The 21,379-nt window shown below is 60.9% G+C and overlaps 1 protein-coding gene across 5 annotated transcripts in view; it reads right to left on the reverse strand.

The window, feature by feature from the left end:
- PPFIA4 (PTPRF interacting protein alpha 4) overlaps positions 1-21,379 on the reverse strand; it is a 54,960-nt gene that overhangs the window by 33,064 nt on the left and 517 nt on the right. For 4 of the 5 annotated variants that reach the window (XM_083812943.1, XM_083812941.1, XM_083812940.1 and 1 more), the window contains exon 1: positions 21,001-21,065. The exons of the other annotated variant lie outside the window; for it this stretch is intronic. The gene's annotated coding sequence lies outside the window, so the exon portion shown is untranslated. Of the gene's footprint in view, positions 1-21,000; positions 21,066-21,379 lie in introns of those variants that run through there. 5 annotated transcript variants of the gene reach the window in all.

Consider the following 21,379-nt stretch of genomic DNA (forward strand, 5'->3'; position numbering starts at 1 on the left):
TCGCAGCCGCAAAGGAGAGACTCGCCGACCACGAGGAGACTGAGACACCGCTCATGGGAGGCTGCGGGGTCCCCCTGCACCCCCAAGAGGAAATCCAAGGGGCTGGACCCGCACGATGCAGGAGGAGGCACAGGTTTACCCCGTGCATCACGCAAAGGCTCCTTTTCCTCTTGCTTCCCCCGAGGTCGAGCACGCGTCCAGGTGTTTTTGGGGTATGGGTGAGCCCATGCGCTGTTTTGCTTCCTTGCAAGCTGCTCCCATGTTCGGCTGCATGCCGTGACACCCACCACGCTAAGGAAGGGAGGCTGGGGGTGATGAGGACAGCCTGGACCCCTCTGCCTGGGGAGGGTGATAACGGGACGGGGGGACGTGGCATGGCCCCAGCACTGCTCCAAGACAGACCCATCCCAGCTCACCCATCCCCAAACACATCAGCAGGGTCAGCAAAGGTGTGATGTGATGCACGTAAAACCGTTCTCCCAGGACAGGTAACGCTCGTCTCCTGCTGATCCAAAGCTCCTCCACACCCAGGGCTTGGTGGAAGCCTTCACCAGAGGGTGGCCACATTCTTCCCCTCGCACCCTGGGCCACCAGGCGTGGGCGTTAAGGTGGACGTGCACCGTGCCGTAAGTTCTGCTACAAACCCCTGCAGCTGGAGAAGCTCTGCGAGCGGGGGTGAGACATCCTACCGCCACAAAGCTCTGCCCAAGCCCCTTTACAGCACCCAGGCAGGTGGTTGGCAGCCAGCCCCGAGCTTTCAGGGCTCTCCACCCGCCCCACGACACCACCACACCACCAGCACCCCTCTGCCAGGGGGTGCCCAGCGGGTAAACCCGTGCTGACGCTCTGCCGCCTCCAGGCAGGGCTCCGGAAACACTTCGGCCGCGTGCGCCCATCTCCTGGCTGAAACCAAGGCAGAGCCCAAGGGTGGAAATCCCTCCCTGCACTGCGGAGGCACCAGCCACATCCATACCCGCTATGGACACATGGGGACACTTAGCCCAGCACCATTTGGCACGGGATCCGTGGTTTCCCTCCCCACCGCGGGGCTGTCCGTCGGGCCGCTCTCCCACCCACGGCCTCAGGAGCGGTTATTTCTGGACGCAGCCCTCCTGGCTCTCCCTCAAAACCAGAGCGACAGCAAAACCACAGCCCCCAGAGCTGGACAGCGAAGGGGAAGGACCACCGACTGGGGTCGGGGCAGCTGCAGAGGTTTTGGTGGTGGTGCTGAGGAAGCTGGGGCCAGGCGGGGTTTGGTGCCTGCTATCTTCAGGCCCCATGGAGCTGGGAGCGATGCGCCTGCACGCGGGGACAGGCACGTCTGCAGCAAGCCCACACTGAGCATCAGCTCACAGCCCTCTAGAGATGGCTTCGTTGAGGACAGACACGAGCACCCCCTCATTCCCACACCACCCCAAACCACTGGATTTTCTCCATCCTCCAAAAGGGATGGGAAATCCTTCGCTGCCACGCGCCCTCTCCTCTGGGAGCGCAGCTGGCGGATGCATGCAGAGCACGGTCCCTTCGGGGTGAAGCTCACCGTTTCTTCGGCACCTGCACACCCAGCCGGGCACTTTCCAGCCCCTTGGGGCTGTCGGTGTGCACGACCACCCCAATGCACCGCACACCCTGCCCGTGATTTCAGCAGCAGCAGGGTAGGCCAAAAGCAGCCCTTGGATGCTGGGTGCCAGAGGGGTCCGAGCCTGCTCGGAACTAGCAGCAAAACGCTGCCAGCGAAGCTCAACCTTTCGATTGTATCTGCTAAAACTACATAAATGCCGCTGCCTGGGTTTAGAGGGCCTTATCTGATGGGATAATCATTGGGTAGAGGAGCGAGGCTGTGAGGAGACAGCTGGTGAGCCGAGAAAACAGACACTGCGCAGCTCGAGCCTTTGGCTGGGTATTTTTAGTCCCGCGGGGCTGCCAGGCGCAGACTTGCTGGGAACAGGTTTGTTGCCAGTGCAAACGTACTTTCTTTACTATCCCTCCCCCCCCAGAACGATGCTTTCCCCACTCTTCGGGATGGCAAAACAGCGCAGCCACGTCCCACCTACCGCCCGCTCGGAGAGGCTGGTTTGCAGTGGCAGTGCCTGGGTGTGGAGCAGCTGACGGAGAACATGGATTTTTTTCTTGCCCCTGGGTGGATTATTTGCTCGGCACGACCCCGTAGCGAGCCGTGCTGCCGGTGGGATGCTTGGCACCCACCTGGTGCCCCCCAGGGAACCCAGGGAGCGCCCCGGCTTTCCCTCTTACACCAGGAGGAGAAGCACTCCCAGCACCTAGCCAGGCACAAATCCGCCTGCGCACCGAGGCAGGCGAGCTTGTGGTTTTTCTCTGAACAGCTTCACTCTCATCTCAAAGGAAAGGAAAAAAAAAACAACAAAAAAAACCTTCATGGCTCTGTCAGCAAGATCATCACCCCAGCAGGCAGCTGGCAAAGAGGGTTTAACGCGCACCTCGGAGGCAACAAGCTTGCGGAGATTGATCATCCCATAAAAACGTCAGTTTGATCTTCCCCGCTCCTAGAAAATCCTCGTCAGCCGCCCAGCCCGGCCTCGAAAGAGCAGCGCGGCGCAGCCCACACCAGCACCCGCAGCTCCCAGCACCCTGGGGCTTCCCCTCAGCACCGCCCGGCCGAGGAGGGGGCTCCGCCGCCCCGACCCCTTCCCAGCCAGGCCTGGGAGGAGGAAGGAGGGTGATGCCCTTTTGCTGCAGGCTTTTCCTCGCAGCAGTTCTTTTTTTTAACCTTTTCCTCGTGATGCTGCGTTAAACGTGGTTACGGGGACGGGCTGTGAAAGGGTCGTATCCTGAGATTTCCGGCAAGCCCGTCCCCCCACCGCTGCTCCTGCTGCTGGAGCCGTGTCCTGGCTCGAGTGCTGCCCACCCCCCTTGAAGCCGGGCGCTGTTTTGGAGCAGCCGGGGCAGCTCGACCCACCGATCCCCCCACCCGGCCCTGACCCACGGGACGGGCTGCGGACAGCGAGTGGGGACATCTCCATCAACAGCTCTGCCGCAGAGCGGCTTTCCATTTCACCTTCGGTGGGAGATGTAATTAAGGGGCTGAGAAAATGGAGATTGTTCCTGGGCATGAGACAAAGGGGACGCTGAAATGCCCTGGCTCAACAGTGGAACCTGCCACGTTGAGCACGGCAGGTACAGCCCCAGCCCAGCACGTCTCCTGGGTCCCAACATTTACTCCCTTGCCTCAGAGGAACCACTGTGGCCTCTGGGGACCTCCAGTCTCCAGAGAAGGACAAGGAAGACCCAATATACGACGGGGCCCATGTGGCGGTGGCCCCTCCGCGTGCCCCAGCGCAGCGCTGCCGATGGCAGGGTACCGCGCAGATGGTCCCCAGCTGATGCCGAGGACAGCCTGTGGCCAGCACAGCCAGGGGTAAGCAGGGGAATGGGGGATTCTGGCTAGAAACAAGGTGCCAGTTTTTTAGCAGTGACGGATTAGATTCGCATCCTGCAGGGTGAGGCGGGAGAGTCACTGCTGCCGAGCTCTGCGCTACGGACGTGACTGAGCCCTGAGAAGAGATGTGGCGGTGCCTCCTCTCCCGCCTGGCCCCAGTCCCATGTCTGGCAGGCACTGGGATCGGGGCTGAGGGAAGGCTTTTTGCTGCCTGCGTGTGAAGTCACCCGATGCCCCCACGCCTGCAGCAACGTGTCCTTCGTTCCCCTGGGGTCACAGCCCGACTCAGCCCTTGCTGGGGATGCAGCAGGACAGGATACTTGGGCAGCGTCTTCAGGGTTTGGAGCCTGTCTCAGAGATGGCAGGGAAGCATCGGGTGCCCCTAAAGCATCAAAGGATCCCGCAGACAATCAGAGGACTGCTGCTCCCGGCATCTCACCTTAATGCTTGCACTTTTGCCCTGAAGGCTTGCTCCAAACCCAAAAAGCGATTCCCATCCTCAGCCTTTGCTTGCTCCAAGCTGCTAAATCACAGGAGAAACAGGGAGGCAAAATGTCCAGATCTGGCTGTTTCTTTGCAGGGAGAAGTAAAGTGTTGGTATTCAACCGATATTTATAGTTCCCTGTGGGAGGGGAGGCATTACACACAACTTCCAGCGGGTATTTTCAGAAAGCCACCTGCTCCTCGCCATTGTGCAGCAAAAACAATTGTTCCGCAACAAAAAAGCTCATCGGAGGATGAGCCGAAATCTCCGCAGCGTCCTGCGGGGCAGGCACGGGGTGCGCGGTGCAGAGGACGAGCACCCCAAGAGGGGCTGGCACCACACTGTGCCCAGCCACAGGCACTGATGCGCAGGGCACGGCACCTCTAGGAGAGCATCAGATCGGCCACGTTACGGTTCCTGACTCGGCCTCTCTGTTTCTGGTCGCAAAATGGTCTGTGCGTCCTCGCCTGACCCCGGAGAAAGGCGAAATCTCCCTTTGTTGGCAGGAGGAATGTGGCACGGGAAGGGACTGCTGGGGCAAAGACACCAACACCCAAACCTTTGTGCTTTGGGGTAAGATGACAGACGGGAAAGAGAACTGGAGGGGCCCCAAGCCGGATGATTCCTCCAACAAGTGGGATCCCGACGCCTGGCCAAGAGACTCAGCAAGCCCAGGCTCACTTCAAACTTCATCCTCGGCTCCGCACCAGCCAAAAACCCAAACAAGGGGAGAGAGAACAACACGTCTGACGTTACTGCTAAACCTGTGAGGATGCCAGCGTGGCCAGGAGCTCACTTGGGAACCCAGCAAGCGATGAAGCAAGGAATATTGCCATCGCAGTAAGCCCACGAGCTGGATTTCACCCTGCTACAGACCTGCTGCTGAGGGGGTTACCCAGAGCTATTACAAACGCCAGCCAAATCCCCCAGATCCTACTCCCACAAAAAAAAAAGCCACGACGCTGGTTACGATCAGTTCCCCTTTCTGTTTTTCTGGTATCTGGTCTCGCCATCGCCACCACCCCGTGGGCACGTGGCTGGGTCACCGGTTTTGAGTTTGCAGCCAACACCTGCAGCCTCTGGGAGGACAAAGCCGGCTTCTCTCTGACTTCTGCTTCCCTCGGGGTTAGTTTAAACAAGCAGCGGGGGGAAATGCAATCCTTCCTCTCCTCCAGCACCAGTATGCTGAGGTGAGGCAGCCCCTGGAAGCAGTGGGATCCCAGCAATCGCGCTGCTTTCCAACCCGAGGTGGGCTCAGACCTCTCCGAGAGGGAACGCGCCACGGGGAAGCACCCTGCAACCCCACGGGGAAAATCCTGTGCTTGTCACAGAGGCAGCACCGCTGCCAAGTCCCCTCGCCTTTGGGAGAGGGAGGCTTCGTGCCTCAGTTTCCCCATTAGCAGGGGGAAATCCTGAGCTGCTGTCGGCAGCAGGGACCGAAGGGCAGAGCCACGGGAGTAACACTGAGACTCGGAGGGGTGGCTGGAGACTTTCTGTGATTTCACGCAGGGTTTTGCCACGGGCACATCCCTCCCGCCGCCGTGACGTTTTCGATGAGGAGTTATTTCATCCGCGAGCCCAACGCCCCGGAGCTGGGGGCCGTCCTCCTCGCTGCCAAACCAGCACCCACGCGTGCTAATTCATTCAGCGCCAGGGGAAGAGCCACCAGCACGGAGGGAGCTGCTGAAATCTGTGCCACGGGTGCACTCGAGCCCTGAGAAAAGACAGAGGAGCCCCCCCCCCACCCAGCCAGATGCCAGTACCCGGGTTACTGCTGGCAGCTGGGGCTCGTGTCCCGGCCCCGGGGACGTGGGAGGCTGCAGCCTGGAAGAAAACCCCGCTGCAAATGCCACGTGCATCCCGGATCAGTGGCCTCTCGCTGGCATCTCCTCCACACCCAGGTGCATCGTCCTCCTGCTGAGCACAGGCTGCAGATTTTCGGTTGAGGAAGAGCCCAGGGATGTCATTTGGACAGCAAAGCGGCAACCCGGGCTTTTAATGTGAAATTTGGGAAGGATCAGCACGTATTCAGAGCTAGCAGTGGACAGACTGGGGAAGTGCCCAGTGCTGCTGGCTCCGGTTCGGACTGCGGCAGATTTGGGAACATATCCTTGAGTCTCACCCGGGGGGGTTCCGCAGCCAACGCGGCCTGAACGGGAAAAGCAACGGCCCGGGAGCACGAGCACGGCGAGGCCTCCAGAGCTCAGCAGTTCACCACCGACCCCTTCAGCATCCAAGCAGAGATAACGGCAGGGAGACCCCAAGCCCTCCCCGAGCCCCTCATCCCACATGCAGGCAACCCAGGGGCTTCCCCAGATGCACCAAAACACCACTTTCTTCCACCCTCCCAAAGCACGGGAGGTTTTAGTTCTTCCTGTCCAAGAAGAACACCAACGTCTTGGCTCGGGCATCGGACGACCCCAGCCAGAGGCACCTTGGATGGTTTCGGTAACCCAGGAGATGTGGGGGCTCCCCCTGGCATTCACCCCCTCTGCTTTCCCTTCCTTAGGCTAAGCGCGGGCTGACACCATTCCCTTCCTGGGTTTCGCTTTAGTTTTTAAGTTATTTAACCCGTTTGCTGGTGGCAGAGCTAGCATGAAGCACTTTTTACCCATTGCAGACGCTCCTTGGTGGGGAGCGGGACCCCGGCGTGATGCTCAGCTCAGTGCAACTGGGCACCAAGGCTGGTGGGGCCAGACCCAGTGCGAGGACGGCTCCATGGAAAGGAAAAAAAAACCCATTCCATCTCCCCACACGGTTTGGAGGGAGCAGAGGAAGCGGGCGGAGGAGCAGACAGGGCAGGCCCAGGCCCGGGAAGCAGCAGGCAGAGATGCAGCTGGACTGCACCACGGCCCCCGTCCGCCCCAGCCCTGGCCAGAAAACCCCCGATCCCTCTCCTGCACACCCGAGGGCGCCCCGAGAGGCACAGAGGGCGCAGGCAGCCGGGTGTCAGCTCCCGGTGTCGCATCCCTGAGGTTTATGGCGAGTGACACAGGCAGAAGCAGCCACGCGGGGACATGCAAGGACAGTGACATTTAAAAGGCGGCCGGGGGCAAGGCGCAGACACTCGAGCTCCGTCTGCCTCTGCGTAACCCACATCAAGCAAGTCCACGTCTCCAACCCGCACTCTTCATTATATAAAATTAACCCGCAGATGGAGCTCCCAGGCACGCAGCCTCCAGCCCCAGGGGCCAGGAAAGCACCGAGTGCCAGCCCCAGCCGGGCAGCGCCGCATGAGGGTTTCACCTGCAGCCGCCTCGCTTTTCAAGCCTCATTTCTCGCCAGGAGATTTTGGTGGTGGCTCTGCCCCTGCGTGTCCCCAAACATCCCGAGGCACTGGCTCACCGTGCCAGCAAAGTGGGCTTCCCAAAGGCTTTGGGAACCGAGCTGAGAAGGGAAACCCAGGTCGGTGCCCTCTGGGAGAACAGAGGAGGCAGCTCAATCCTTATTAGCCACCAGGGAAACTACAAAGAGCACCTCAAAAATACCCAAGCGTGGAAAAGCTCCAGCTGGAGCTCGCTCCTCCTGGACTGAGTCCAGGAGGAAGCGATAACAGATAAGTCCAGCTCCCTCCGGAGATCCCAAGTTCTAGAGAAGATAGGGAAGAATAAACCAGCCTTTGTGAATGTCACCAGCTGCTGTCAGAGCCAGCTTTCGGCAGAGCCCCAAGGAGCCCAGCTCCTCCGGCCCCCTTCTTCCCATCTCTCTTCATAAACCTGCACCCCCGGCCCAGCTAACGGCCCCCAAATACCCCGTTAGGGGTAGGAAGGTTTCCCGGTGATCCCAGCACCCACCTGCTCGGCACGGTCCCAAGGGTGCCTTGTCCTTGGATCCTGCGCTCCGCACCCATCAAGGGGTGCCCAGCGTGGGGCTGTGTGAGCAGAGGGACTGGCCAGAGGAAAGGCTGCAACCCAGCACCGTTCTCCCGGTTTGGGGATTTGAAAAAGCAGCACAAGCTTCAAACTGGGGGAACTAACACAAAAATTGCTCCAGAAAGCACGGGGAGTGCCGTGGTTTGCGTGTCGTGCTTTGCACCGGCGCAGCAGCTCTTCTCTGTGCCGGCAGAGCTCTCAACAGAGCTTTTATCGTCACAAAAAGCAGCAGTGGGCATTAGTTCAGCTCAATTTCCAACTCGCTCCCTCTTAAAATGTCAGCTCTGCAGAGCTGAGCGAGCACAGCCCCGCACCCCGGGGGCAGCCCGGGCGCGGACCCGCCGCAGCAGACCCCTGCACGTCCCACGGCGAGGTCCCACGGCGAGGTCCCACAGCGAGGTCCCACGGCCGTGCCCCGCTCACCCCAAAAGGCTGCAGTGGTGCTGGCCACAACCGTGCCGTCGTCACGCCTCCATCTGCCACCCCAGAGGGCACCCAAGAAGCATCCGCCCCTGTTACGCAGAGCGCCTCCACTTCGCGATCCCCCCCACAAGCACCTGGAGGGGCTCCTGCGCACACGATGCCGTGTCCACCCCCGAGCACTCGTGGCAGAGGTGATCCCAGCGAGGAGGAGAGAGCAGGATTTGGCCAATCCATGCGAGACATCACCAGGAGAGGAGGGAACTGCGTTTGCAGCTCAGTGGGGCTTTTAAAGAAATTAAATGCGGGTTATTGAACGCGGGCACGACTGGCTGGAAAAGGCAGGTGTGCGGTGGTTTCCGTGCTGGTCCCACCACCTGAGCTCCTGGGGGCACCTGGAAATGCGGGGGCCAGGAAACCTTAAAATCCCTAGAGGGGGGACGAGGGGAAGGGCTGAACCCAACGTCACGCACCCTCTCCGTTCAAGCCAAGCAGAGTGTTAAAGCTCACAAGCTGAACGGATGCGCGTGGGGCTGGGGCACCAACAGGGCGGGTCTGGGGACACTGCAAACTCCCTAGCGTAAGACTGCCGTAATGCAGAGGGAGTCACAAGAACAAGGGGAAGAACGGTGTAAGGGGGATGAATGGACAAAATAAGGGGCCAGGTGACAAACACGGAGTTCCCAGCTCTGCCAGGACAGAGCGACGACCATCGAGCACGGCAGCTAAGACACATTTAGTAAGTTTGGTGACAATGTTTGCAGGCGGCTTTACGTTTCCGACTTCTTTACAGCACAGTTTTGGATTCTGGGCATCCTACAGTGCCCAGCTCCTCCAGCGCTGGCCTAGGGGCGATTCACCCCAAAGCAGCCCGTCCCCAGGACCCACCGTGTCACCACCGCAATGCCAGGGCTGCGCTGCCACAGTGCTGCGGTCCCTCCAGGCAACGCAGGGGGAAAAAATAACACATGCCAGGGGCTGGTGGGATGCTCAGCCGAGCAGAAGTAGCTGCAGCACCATGCCCTGCCCCGACCTTCCCAGGCTCGGATGTTCCCTGCAGCCTCCAGCCCACCTGAGAGGCCCTCTGCCTGCTGTGAGACACGGGCACGTCGGCCGAGCGACGCTCAGGACGCGCACAGCTGGCAGACAGAGCTCCCCGACCGCGTCTGCACGAGGAAATGCCCCAATTCCTCGCAGCCAGCTTTGGAAGGGGCCCGGTTGGACAGCTGCAAGCTCTGCCCTGCTGTAATGCAGTGATTCAAGGCCGGCTCATCCGAAGTGAGGCTCGCTGCCCGTGTTAACGCCCACATCAGGACCTTTGGTCCGTGCGGGCAGACACCGACACCTCCCCGACGCAGAAATCCACCCAGCGCAGGGGGCTCAGAGGGACGGAGCTCGTCCTGCACTTGGGACCCTGAAAATGTCCCGTGGGGTTTTTAAGGGCCGTCCTCCGCAAGGGGCTTGGCCCTGCTGCAGGACCTGGAGGATTTCGGGCTTGGCGAGCCTCAGGCGCAGCATTCAGGGCACCACTGGGTCTGCACACCACGTCCCTGAGGCATCTTCACAGGTCCGAGGAGGAAATCCATCCACGCACGGAGCAGACATGGAGCTGAGCCTTTGCCAAGCCCGAGGGCTGAAAGAAGATCAGGACTAAATCTTCCAGAGGTGTGGGGGAGTCTAGTTCCTGAGGCCCAAGGGTGGAATACCTGCCCAAATCGGGCATCGCCATCTCCTGTGCCCCCTGTGAAGCACACGGCCATCCTCCTGCTGCGTCTGGCCTGGGGAACATGAGGCAGGAGAGGGCTTCTGGGTCAGTCTTGGTCTCTCGGAGGGGAACAGATGGGTTTTCTGGTGGGACTGACATTCTGAAAAGCAATTACACATGAAGACGTCCCCAACAGACTACGCTGTGCTCTGGCCCAGGGCCCGAGTCATCTTGGGTTTGGATTTTAATTAGGCCCGTTTTGGGTATCTGTTCTCTACTTCCCTCCAGATAATGATTTAATTATTACAGACATGTCTTCAAATTAGCAGCTTCCTCAGTGGATTATTCAGCTGGGATCTCCTCAATTACAGAGCCCATCTCACTGCCATCAAAAAAAAGAGGCTGAAGAGAGCACAAAGGAAAACCGAAACCCTTCCTGGATAGGGAACCCACGTGAGCACCCACCTCCCGATCAGGGGCCACTGCCGAGCCCTTCTCCTCCCTTCATCCGTCTCACAGTTGGCGAAGAAGCCTGGCTTCAAAACGCACCCCGAGTGCTTGCACGATGCAGGGGAAAGGGAGAAAGGGAGAAGGAGAAAGGGACGCCCCAGCAGGTGGGACACAGAGCTGCTGCTGGGCGTCCCCTCCGATGGGACCGCGTGTTTGGGGAGCCCCCCAAGGAGAAGGGAGCCCAGGGGGACCTGGTGAGGACCTCGCTCGCTGCAAGGCTGCCGGTGCTGCGGTGGTGCCTCCCAGCACCACAGAGGCGAGGGAAAGGCAGGTGCCCGGTGGGACCAGGCAGAGGATAGGGCACGGCCCCAACAGCAAGCCAGGTCTCCTCCTCGGGCAGTGGAACCGGGCAGGGGCCATGCCGAGGCCCAGCAAGGCTCCAGCCTCGCAGACGAAGGCTGGGGGAATAGCAGAACCGCTCGCCCAAACGCAATGCCAGGCACACGTGGCACAGCAAGGGCAAAACCTTCAGAGCGTGGCTCTGCAACACGACTCGGTGCCGACAAGCAGTAACTGACCCATGGAAAAGCCAAGTCCCTGACTGTATTGCTGAGAGAAGAGCTGCTTCTGCACTCCGGGACCTGGGCAGGGCATCCCCACGCTGCGGGGCTGCCCAGCGCGATCCCTCTCCCCTTGGCAGGCCAGGAAAGGAGAGGACGCACCCACAAGGGTGCAAAGCTCCAACCCCACGCCGAGACTCCCTTGGGTTCTTTTCCATCAATGCACTTGCATTTTCGACTGCAGGACCCCCAGGATTTCCCCTGCTGGTCGTGCTACAATCCCCACGCTACAGCCAGGGAAGCGGATTTTGCAGCAGCCGCTGGAGCAGCGCTGCCGCCTCTCCCTGCTGCGATGGTAGCAGGGGCCGCAGCGGGAAATCTCCGCTGGCTCCTCTGTCACTGCGGCTCCCACTCCAACGCACGAGCTCAAACCCGCCGCAGCTCCCGCCGCTGCAGGAAGAGCCCTCGAGCGCGGCCACGCAAGTCTGTGGCTGGAAACGCAGCCCAGGGCTCTCGGAAAAAAAAAAATAAAAAAGGCGAGTGCCCCACTTGCGAGGCTGGAGCAGCCCTCCTCCGCCGGCTCCCTGCCTGAACGCAAGGAAAGCAGGCGGGCAGCAAAAATAGCCCAGCGAAGCTGCCCGTTTCCCAGCTAACGGGGCTGGGGACGGACCCCAGGCATCGCCTGCGTCTGTCCTCCCCGCCAGCGGTCATAAGCCACGGGGCGCTTTGAGCTCTCCACCCCATCAAATTTGCTAGGAGAGAGCGCCACGTCTGAGGGCGAGCTGGGTGAGAGAAAAGGCCGTACCGACGCAAACCCGCCAGCTTCATTTCCTTAAGAAACTGGGCTAAAGAAGATGGGAGTGGAAGCGACACAAAAGAGAAAGAGAGAAGGATATTCATTAACCCGATCAGGCCTCCCGGAATATGATAACAGCGGCAACAGCAGACACCTCCCCTCTGGCTGAGGACAAAGAAAGGCTTCCTAGTTATGAAGAACAGGAAGAAAATTGGAGTGGAGGAAAGGAAATGATGTCTGAAATGTCAGATGTTATTAAAAAGCCTTTATCTACAGCGAAACGATGGGTGATGAGAACAGGGATACGATGGGAAGCCGAGCAGCTGGAGAAGCCGCGAGATGGGGAGGGAGCATCCGAGAAGCGCTCTGCTGCCCCCCAAAAGCTGCCCTGGTGACTCCGGCAGGGGGCTGACTGCTGGAGGTGCACGTGGGGAGAAATGTGAGGAGCACGGGGTGCCCAGGGGCCCTGCCGGCCAGGAGGGCAGCAGGCAGCAGCTCCGAGGAGCCCCACGGCAGCCTCGACCCACGGCGGATCAGGGAGTCCCCACGGAGCTGCGGTGAAATGCCTCTGCGTTTTGAAGCGCCCTTTGCCGAGGCCCCAGCCCTTCTCCCTGCCACCCCCCCCCGGCCACGCCGCCTCCGCAACACGTCGCGAGGTCCCTGCTCCGTGCACGGACGCTACCTCCCCTTTCCAGGGCACCTGCGGCACCGCCAGCGCGGCAAGAACCCGCCTCTGCCAGCGGCACGAGCCGAAAAGCAAATCGAGCAGCCCCTCCAGCTTCCCTGCGAGCAGCAGCCAGCGTGGGGACACCCACACCTGCGAGCCTCTGGGGGCTGTCCCCCCTGCCAAGGAGCCCCTGGGGCTGTCCCCCCCCTCCCAAGGAGCCCCTGGGGCTGTCCCCCCCCTCCCAAGGAGCCCCTGGGGCTGTCCCCCCCCTCCCAAGGAGCCGAGCCGCAGCACCCACGGCCGAGCAGAGCCGCAGCCGGCGCCCAGGCCAGGCGGCCTCGCGTGGCCCCGGCTTTTTCAGGCCGGCGAGAGGAGCGTCTGGGCCGGATGGGTGTCACGCAGCACTGCGGGCCCTCCGGCTCCCACACTGGAGCGAAGGCAGCTCCAGCCCAGCCCAGGAGGCTCAGCCGGAGTCGCCCCACTCTGGTTCTTCCAGCGCCGACACAAAGCCCCTCTCTCTCCTGCTCGCGGCCGCGGAGATGAGCTCAGCCCTCCCCAGCCTCCCTGGCGCAGCGACGCGAGGAGGTTTGCAGGCGGGAGCAGCTCAGCCTCCCCGCCGCAGCCTCCCCGCCCGGCACCGCTTCCCCAGGCAGCCGCGAGCTGCGTTTGCGGATAACGCCCCTCGAGCGGAGACCCCGAGGCGCAACGCAGCAACCTCCCACCCGGCGAGCGCTGGAGGCAGGCACGCACGCCCTGAGCCTCGCCTCGGCTCCGCTTTAATATGTTCACAATATGGCCAGAGGGGCTCTGAATCTGATGATATTCGCTGCTCGGAAAACAGCAAGAAGCCGGGGCCAAACCGTGAGCGTCGCCCTGCCACACAGCAAGGTCGAGGCGGGCAGGACGCCGGGAGCTGCGGCCGCACGGAGCACGGACTCCTTTGAACTCCGACTGTCACCTTCAGAGGCTGACGGGGAGATGACAAAGCCGTCACAGTGGCCACCACCACCTTCTCCTCCTCCTGCCAGCACTGCCAGACTGCACGAGCTGTCCACAGGCAGCCTGCTCTGGTTACCGGTGAGAGAAGCACCCGTCCTGTGCCCGCGAGTCCTCGCAGATGTGCTTTGGGTATCCCCCGGCGGGCTCGGCAGCTGCCCTTTGCAGAGGATCGGCCTCAACCCAAGGCGATGGGGATGGAGCAGGGCAGAGGGAGGCTCCGCATCCCCCGGGGATGATCTGCAACGTCTCACGCTTTTGGGAACGATGCCCGTGACAACACGGCATCAGCTCTCCGCGTGTCCACACCCGCCCTGAAGGACAGAGGGGGAGGAAAGCTCGGGTCGAACACAGCAGCTTGGGAAGATCCTTCTGCTTCCTTCTCCAGAACAGGTTGTTGGCATTTCAGGGCCCGCCAGGACAGCCCACGGTGGAGCGGAGAAGGAAGCTGGAAGAAGTCCAGGCACTGAGCGGTGGGGGACCCGAAGCAGGTCTGATGGACCAGGGCAGCGCTTCCGATGGGTCCCTGCACCTGACCCCACACAGGGCGGTGGGAGCACCTCCCCAGCACCTCCGGGAGCTGGATTTCCTCCTACTCACGGCAGAGAGAAAAGGAAAACACGTGGCCAATGCCCGCCAGCTCCGTGGGGATGGTGGTTCGGTTCCTCACCTTTTCAGCCTTCAAAATTTTTTATTTTTTATTTTTTTTGCAAGACTTGGTGAATTATTACTGCTTGCATCCGTGGCTTGACCATATTGCAGCAGGGTGTAGGCGTCGTGGCTACCAGCCAGCCTCGAGCCTATGCCCACCCACCGCTGCAAGCCGCGATTACAGGTCAGAGACGACCTCACCCAGCAGCGTGCTCGTTGATCACACAGACAGGAAAATCCTAACACCTTCAACCCAAAGTCTCCAAAAAGAGCACACCTACTCGGAGCATCGCTTGTGTTTTATAGCCTCAGCACCTCTCACCTATGCTGAAATTCAGTTTTGCCATCTACCACACCCTTCGCAGCTCCAAAATCCCCCGCTCTGTGCCACAAAGCTGCCCGCAGCTCTCCAGTTTGCTGCTTCACCCCCAGCGCATGGCACACAACATCAGCTCTTAGCTTCGCTCGAGTTCTCCCTGCCCTGCCAGGAGGCCAGCGAGGTCAAGGGCCTAAAATCTGCGGGATAAAAGCCCGCCTGCTTCTGAACTACACGGCAGTGTGCCCAGAGCCCCGCGCAAAATGAAAACCCCAGCACGGGCTCTGCGTTCACCCATCGGTGAGAGACCCAGCTGCTCGCACCGAAGCCATCAGCCCCCTTCCCTCTCCTCCACACCTCAAGCCGGACATGCGCATGCAAATCAGATATTTACCGCAAAGAGGAAGGAACAGGCACGTGGGACGCGCAAGTGGAGGGTCAGCAGGGATGAATCGCAAAGCACCGCGCTTTCTGACAGCTCCTGGAGCACGCAGCGATTAGAGAGCACCCGGCCGGGCCCCTGCCTCCGCTCTCCTCGCCGCAAGGGGCTGGAAGGGCTCCCGCAATGCTCGCAAGATGGGCTGGAAGGGATTTTGGGAACGCCTTTCTCATGCCCTGTCCCGCGATGGAAACAGCCCCGGCTGGCTGCTGCCAACACGCCTGGGCAGCCCTTCCCCGGGAAGGTCACCAGCAGCGACGGCACCTTCTGTGCCAACAGCTGAGGGCCCCTTGCTTTGGCGACGGGACAAGTTTTGGGGTGTATTTTGCTTAATGTGGAGGTGCCCCATCAGGGATGGGTTTTTCCCCTCCCGGGCCCTGCTTCCCCAAACAGCCCTGAGTAAGAAACCTCGCAGCACAGAGCCCGAGTAATAAACGTTCATTTACTCTGAGGACTGACAGAGCTGCTGCATTATTTAAGCGCCAGAGCTCAAGAGCAGAACTTCACCCTCTGTAGCGTAACAGATGTCCTGCACTGAGCCATGCAGCAATATTTAAATAAAAAAATGGTGGCTGTACAATAGCCAAGTCATTTGAAAATTAAAGCGCTGGTATTTTTAGGCAGCAGGAGTATGTGTGGGAGAGATCTCAAAGTGCAGGCTGATGCCATTTGCTGCAGGGCAGTTAGAATTAGATTTATTGACGACGTGTGATTTGAAAGCGACACCAGCGTTCACGAAGAGCCATGCAGCGATCAGCAATGCTGGGGCTCATTTCAGCTTCATTTTAAGAGACAAAGTATCTTTATACGCATGTAAACAAAAAGGACATGCGGAACAAAACCCATTTCTGCTTGCAGAGATCCTCAGATTGCCACCTCCAAAAACGGTCAGTACATAACTCCTGTAACTAAATTAACAACAAGCAGATGATCAAAAGAAAAAAAAAAAAAAAACGCTCTTTTTTTAAAATGGCAGTCCCAAAGTGACGGCAATAATCTAGTGATTGTCATCCAGGTTGTGACGCTGAGGATTAGGAAAGAGAAATCTCACCTCTCCATCAAACGCCAGCCGCTTGCTGGGTGGCACACGTGGATCTCGGGCAACGCTGACGAAGCAAACCCCTTCTGGACCCAAAAGAGAAGCCTTCTGGCCAGGGGAGCTTGCCATGAAACATTTAAAGGGTTGGGACGAGTTAAGCCCTGCTGCTGTACCCGGTGATGGAGGACACCAGGTCCCCAGAGGGATTTGGGAGGCACGTCCCCAGGGATGCTGGCAGTGACCCGTGCTGGGGAGCTCCCGTGGATGGTGCCGGGATTTCAAGGCACGATGCTTCCCCACGCCCCGGGGGGGTCGGGCTTGGATCTGTACCCCAGCCACCTTGCCAGGAGGGCGCAGACCCCGGGTGGCCTGGCTGCGGGGCTCTGGCTGCTTTGAACAACCGGGTGGGCTCGCAGGACACCGAGCCGCCCAGGTACTTTATGAGAGCTCCCTCCCCAGAACGAGGATGGCACCCCGCATCCACACCCCGAGAAATCAACGCTCTCACAAGGTGCTCGTGCGTATGTGGGACAGTCGGGGACCAGAATAACTTCCTCTCCTGGCTGAGCAGCGTGTGAATAAATCAGCCAAGCCAAAAATAACCTCTGGACCTTCTTCTGACTCCTTCCTGCAAAACAGTCGAGTGAGGTAGCCAGAAAGAGGTTGAGATGTGGTTCGTACAGCTGCCAGGCGCTGGATTACAGGGAAGATTAACTGGATTTTTGAGGCTGTAAACTTTGTACGAGCCCATCTTTCTCCTCACTGTCTGCAACCCCTGGCACCGCGAGGTCTTGCATGGCGAATAGCACCAGACACCACCAAGAAGCCTATTAAGCTCGTGATTAAAAGCTTCAGATCAGGTTTACGACACGCATGTTAACGGCTTGGCAAGGCTACAAACGCCCTGCCCGGTTCTGGAAGCCAGAAAGGCCGGGCTTTGGCAGGCGAGGCTCCGTCCGAGGACGCACCGCGCTCACGAGGCTCCCAGAGAGGCAAGTGCTGGGGGCAGCAGGCGGCCGAACATCCCCCCACCCTTCCCCATTCTCCGACTGCCCAAAGCACAGCCCGGCTCCCACCTCTTGGCTACCAAACCCTCCGGGCGCCGCAGCAGCGCATCTCGAACGACGGGAGGTAAAACCCAGCTAATGACGGAGACAATTCATTTCCACCAAGGAAGAGGGGAAGGCAGAGCTTTAAACCAGCAGATGAGCAGCGATTCGGGTCCCTTCTCCCCCGAGCTGTCCCACCCCACCCTGGCCGTGGCCCCGCTGCTCTCCAGGGAGGCTGGGTGGGAAGAGCATCCCTCCGTGCCGCCCGGCCCCGCAGCACAGCGCTCGCTATTTAAAGAAACCGGCCGCACGCTGCCAGCATCTCACCTCCCCGCGGAGGAGCCGGGCCCGTGCCCGGCGGTTCCTGACGTGGCACTGCCTCTGCGACCCGCCGGCACGCAGCACCGGGGGCTCGGCACCACTGAGCGAGCCTGGGGAGGCTGCAGAGGAGGGAGGCATCACAGCAGGCAGCAAAACGCCCCGGGAACTGCCCTCTCCTGGAAATCCGTCGCAACGGGCAGGAGGATGAGGGAAATGAGCTCTCATCTGTCACTTGTTTTCCTTTTCTTTTTTTTTTTTTTTCTGTGTGTGTGTGGCTTTTTTTGTTTGTTTTTTTGGGTTTTTTTTGATGCAATTAAAGGCAGCCACCCAGCCGGTACCTCCTTGCGCCTGCTAAGGGAAGCGTGGAAGAAATTGAAAAATGGGAGCTGAAAAAAACCTGCATTTCAGACAAATTCCAGCCTTGCCAGTTCTGCAGGGTCACAGCGTTGGAGACAGCGACCCGTGAGCTGATTTAAAACATCAGGAAGAAAATTCAGGAAAAGGAGAGGCGACTTTGAGCAGACAGGGTCAGGCCCTCCTGCCCACTGACTTCTGGCCCTGTCTTTCGGAGAAGTTTTGGCACCCAGCTCCTGGCTCCCCCCACCTGTGGGAAGGAAACCACAGCGCTCCGGTGCTGCGCAGGGGCCGGCGAGGCTGCTCCCAGCACAGCTTTGCCCAAAAACGACGGAGAGAGAGATGAGAACCCACTTCATTCCTTAGGGTGCCCTCACCGTAAAACCTCTTCCGATGGCTTTGCAACGTCCCCACAAGGGTTTCAACCTGCTTGGCCACAGTGCAAACAGAATTCGAATCTGATTATATCAGAACTTTTTTTTTTTTTCCCAGCAGAGCCCCGAACCGTTTTTCCCTGCTTCTGCTCCAGACGGGCCCCGATGCAGACCTGGCCCTCCACGCTGCGGCTGTGGCACGTCACTTGTCCCTGCCTCCTTCCCAAATGCCGACTCGTGGGAGAGCGCCCGCGTGCACGCCCACCTCCAAGCCTTTCGGCATCGTTCGCTCACGGAGAGTCCCCGCAAGCGCTGAAAGCTCCCTCAGGAGCCCGGCTGGGACCCACCTGCAGAGTCCACGCCCGAGCTGTCGCCCTCGGCCCCAGCTGACCGTCACCCCCACGCCTGGCGCCCACATTTCACACACAGCATCTGTAAAGCGGGGGCAGCTGTTGTGTTTAGCACCGCTCTTGGAAGAAAAGATGGGCGAAGGATCCAAGCCTCCTCCGTTTAACAGCCTGGAGACCTCCCAGCTCACTTCTGGGAGCCATCTGGGAAACCTCAGACTCAGCAAAGCACCCTTTAGGAGAAAATTAATTGTAAAATGCGGGCTTCAAGGTTTGCTAAAGAATCCGGTGCCTTTCCGCATTGCTGGAAAGCGTTACATGGCACCTCCCAGGCACTGACACCGAAGCCATTCCCCGTCCCTAGGAGCGGAGACCTTTGCAGTTGGGTCCCTGGTTGTGTTAAGCACCCTGCGAGGCTCCAGGGCTGTGTCCCCTGAGGTTCGGTGCCAGCTCCCACCTCTAACACGGTGCCAGGCTCTTCCCAGCGCCACCCAACCCTGTCACCCGCCCCTCATCCTTGCACCACCTTGCACCTCTTCTCCAACCCCACTGCCCAGAAAGGGCAAGGCTTGCACTACAGGCCCTCAAAAGACGCAGACATGGACTTTTCCAGGGTGTTTTTTACTCTATGCACCTCCTGAGAAGACTGACAACAGGCAGGGACCCAAAGCTCCAGCAGGCTCAGCCCCCAGCTTCTGCACTTCAGCTGCTGGCGAGAGCCGAGGCGCAGCCAGACCAAGCCCCCGGCGCGGAGCGAGACCTGCCTGTGCTCGCCGCAAAGCCCGAAAGTCACACGGAGACGGACGAGCCGTTTAATCCCACATCTGCCAAGCTACAGCTGATCCAGCCACCCAGAAAGCCAGACCCAACCACCAGTCCCACCACCCATGCCTTGGGAACTGGCCGGTTTGGGGGCTCCCTGCCATCCTCCGGCTGATGGTTGGGGTCCTGGGCAAGCTCCGGGTCTGTCTCATGGAGAGAGGCAGGAGGAGCCTGCACCAAAGCTGGAAAGTCACCCGTGCACCCGAGCAGCAGCAGGCAGCACCACCAGCCACCTCTGCTCGTGGCTCCCTGTCAAATCCCCACGGAAGCCCACGGACGTCAGTCCCATTTCCCAACCAGCTCCCGCCTGCGATGCCCACAGGGACCAACGCGTCGCGGCGTCCTCCAGAGCAGAGATACCTGCATCTCCCAGAACGGCAGAGCTACGAAGACACCGAATTTCCATCTCCTCGAAAGCCCGGGCAGCAGCGCAACCAAGCTCCCGAAGCGCACAGACCCATTCGGCCAAGTACCAACCTCCAGCTCACGCCTTGCGGCCGTACCACCTCACGATGCGGTGGCACCGAACCCACCAGGAGAACCTCGTTCCAGCGCACGAGCAGATGGTGCCAAATAAGCTTAAGCAAATATTTTGCCAGCACCGGCTTGGCCAGAACAGGGCCGTCCCCGTAAGGTTTTGCAGGGCTTTAACAAAACCCGGCTTCCTAAGCCAATTGCTGGTGTAATGATGCAATTTGCGGGATAAACAAGCCCCTGAAGGGCTGGTGTTATTCAGGAGAAAATCCCGGTGTCTGGAGGCAGCTCGCCATGGCCGACAGGAGGATGGGAAGCAGAGCGAGCACAGCTGGAGGTAGCCAGGCTGGCTGCTGGCTGCTCGCTGGACCGATCCAGCCCCGGGCTCGGTGATAACCCCCCCGGTGCTGAGCTCTGGGCAGCACCAGCCCCGTGAGCATCCTCCCAGCAAGCATCCCCATGCGCTGCTCCAGCCCGGGGCTCGGTGCCGGGCGGATGCTCGCAGGGAGGGTGCTCGCGGGGCCGCTCCAGCCCTGAGCTCGGCCCTGGGTGGATGCTCGCAGGCTGGAGACGGCGCTGAGGGAGGCAGGAGGACGCGGCGCTGGGAAATCAGAGGAGGAGAAGGCCACGGGTAAGGACCGGTCCCATCAGGATGCCACCCCATAAGGCGGGAGCGCGGAGGGGGTAAAATGGGGCGGTTTGGGACCACAACGGGGAGCTGCTTGGGGCAGAGGGCGGCTGGAAGGCAGGGAACTCCCCTCCCTGTAACCACTCCTGGGTTACTGCAATCGCAGCCCCCCTCACCCCGCAGCCGCAGGGGGAGATGCGGCCACCCCTCCATCCCTCCTGTCCAGCGGGGATGGGGCAGGCCCCAGCGTGGGGTCCGTGATACGGGGCGGGGGGGGGGGGGCAGAGCCACCTAACCCCTCGGCTCATGCACCTGGCATGGCGGTGACAGCCCGGCCCGGGGGTGGGGATGCCAGCCCCCCGACTCACACCCTACCCGAGGGAACCGGGGCCGCTCAGCACACCCCTGACTCAGGAACCCCCCCCCCCCCCAGGGAGCATCGGGGCGGGGAGCAAAGCACCCCCAGCTCGCAGCACCCCCGTGGCCCTGGGGGGGGGGGGGGCAGCGCATCCCCGCCCGGCACGGCGAGGCAGAGCATCCTCACCCCAACCCCACCGCGGAGGGGGAGCGGGGAGCGACAGCCCCAAGGGTGGGGGGCGCGGAGCATCCCTCGGGGCTACCGAAATCCCCCCCCCCCACCCCGGGAGGGGAGCGGCACGGGGAGGGGGGGGGGGGGGCGCAGCAGCATCCCGAGGAGGGGTGACGGGGGCTGAGCATCCCCTGGCCGACCCCGGGGGGGGGGGCTCAGCATCCCTGGGGGGGGTTCGGCATCCCCCCCCCCATGGGCGGCGGGGGCCCGGCCCGGCCCCGCCCGCACTCACCGAGCGCCGAAGCCGCTGGAAGCCGCCGCCGCCGCCGCCCGCCCCTGCGTCGCCGTCCCCGCCTGGCCACGCCCCCACCGGCCACGCCCCTGCCTTGGCCACGCCCCCAACCGGTACCGGGGGGGGGTCGGAAAAGATTTGGGGGGGGGGGGGGCTAAGGATTTGGGGCTGGGGTCCTCCTGGGGTGGGATGAGGCACGGGGTCAGGAGCCTTCTTGGGGCTGCAGGAGCCTTCCTAGGGGCTAAAATCCTACCTGGGGGGTAAAATTTCCCCCCCCCCCGTGGGGCAGAAGATGCCGGGGGGGGGCAGTTTTCCCCCTAAGGGAGCTTGAACCCCTTTGAAGGCAGCAGCCCCACGGTGGGAAGGGCCCCCCGGGGTC

Source organism: Anser anser (assembly GCF_964211835.1).
Source record: "Anser anser genome assembly, chromosome: 27".
NCBI lineage: Eukaryota > Metazoa > Chordata > Aves > Anseriformes > Anatidae > Anser > Anser anser.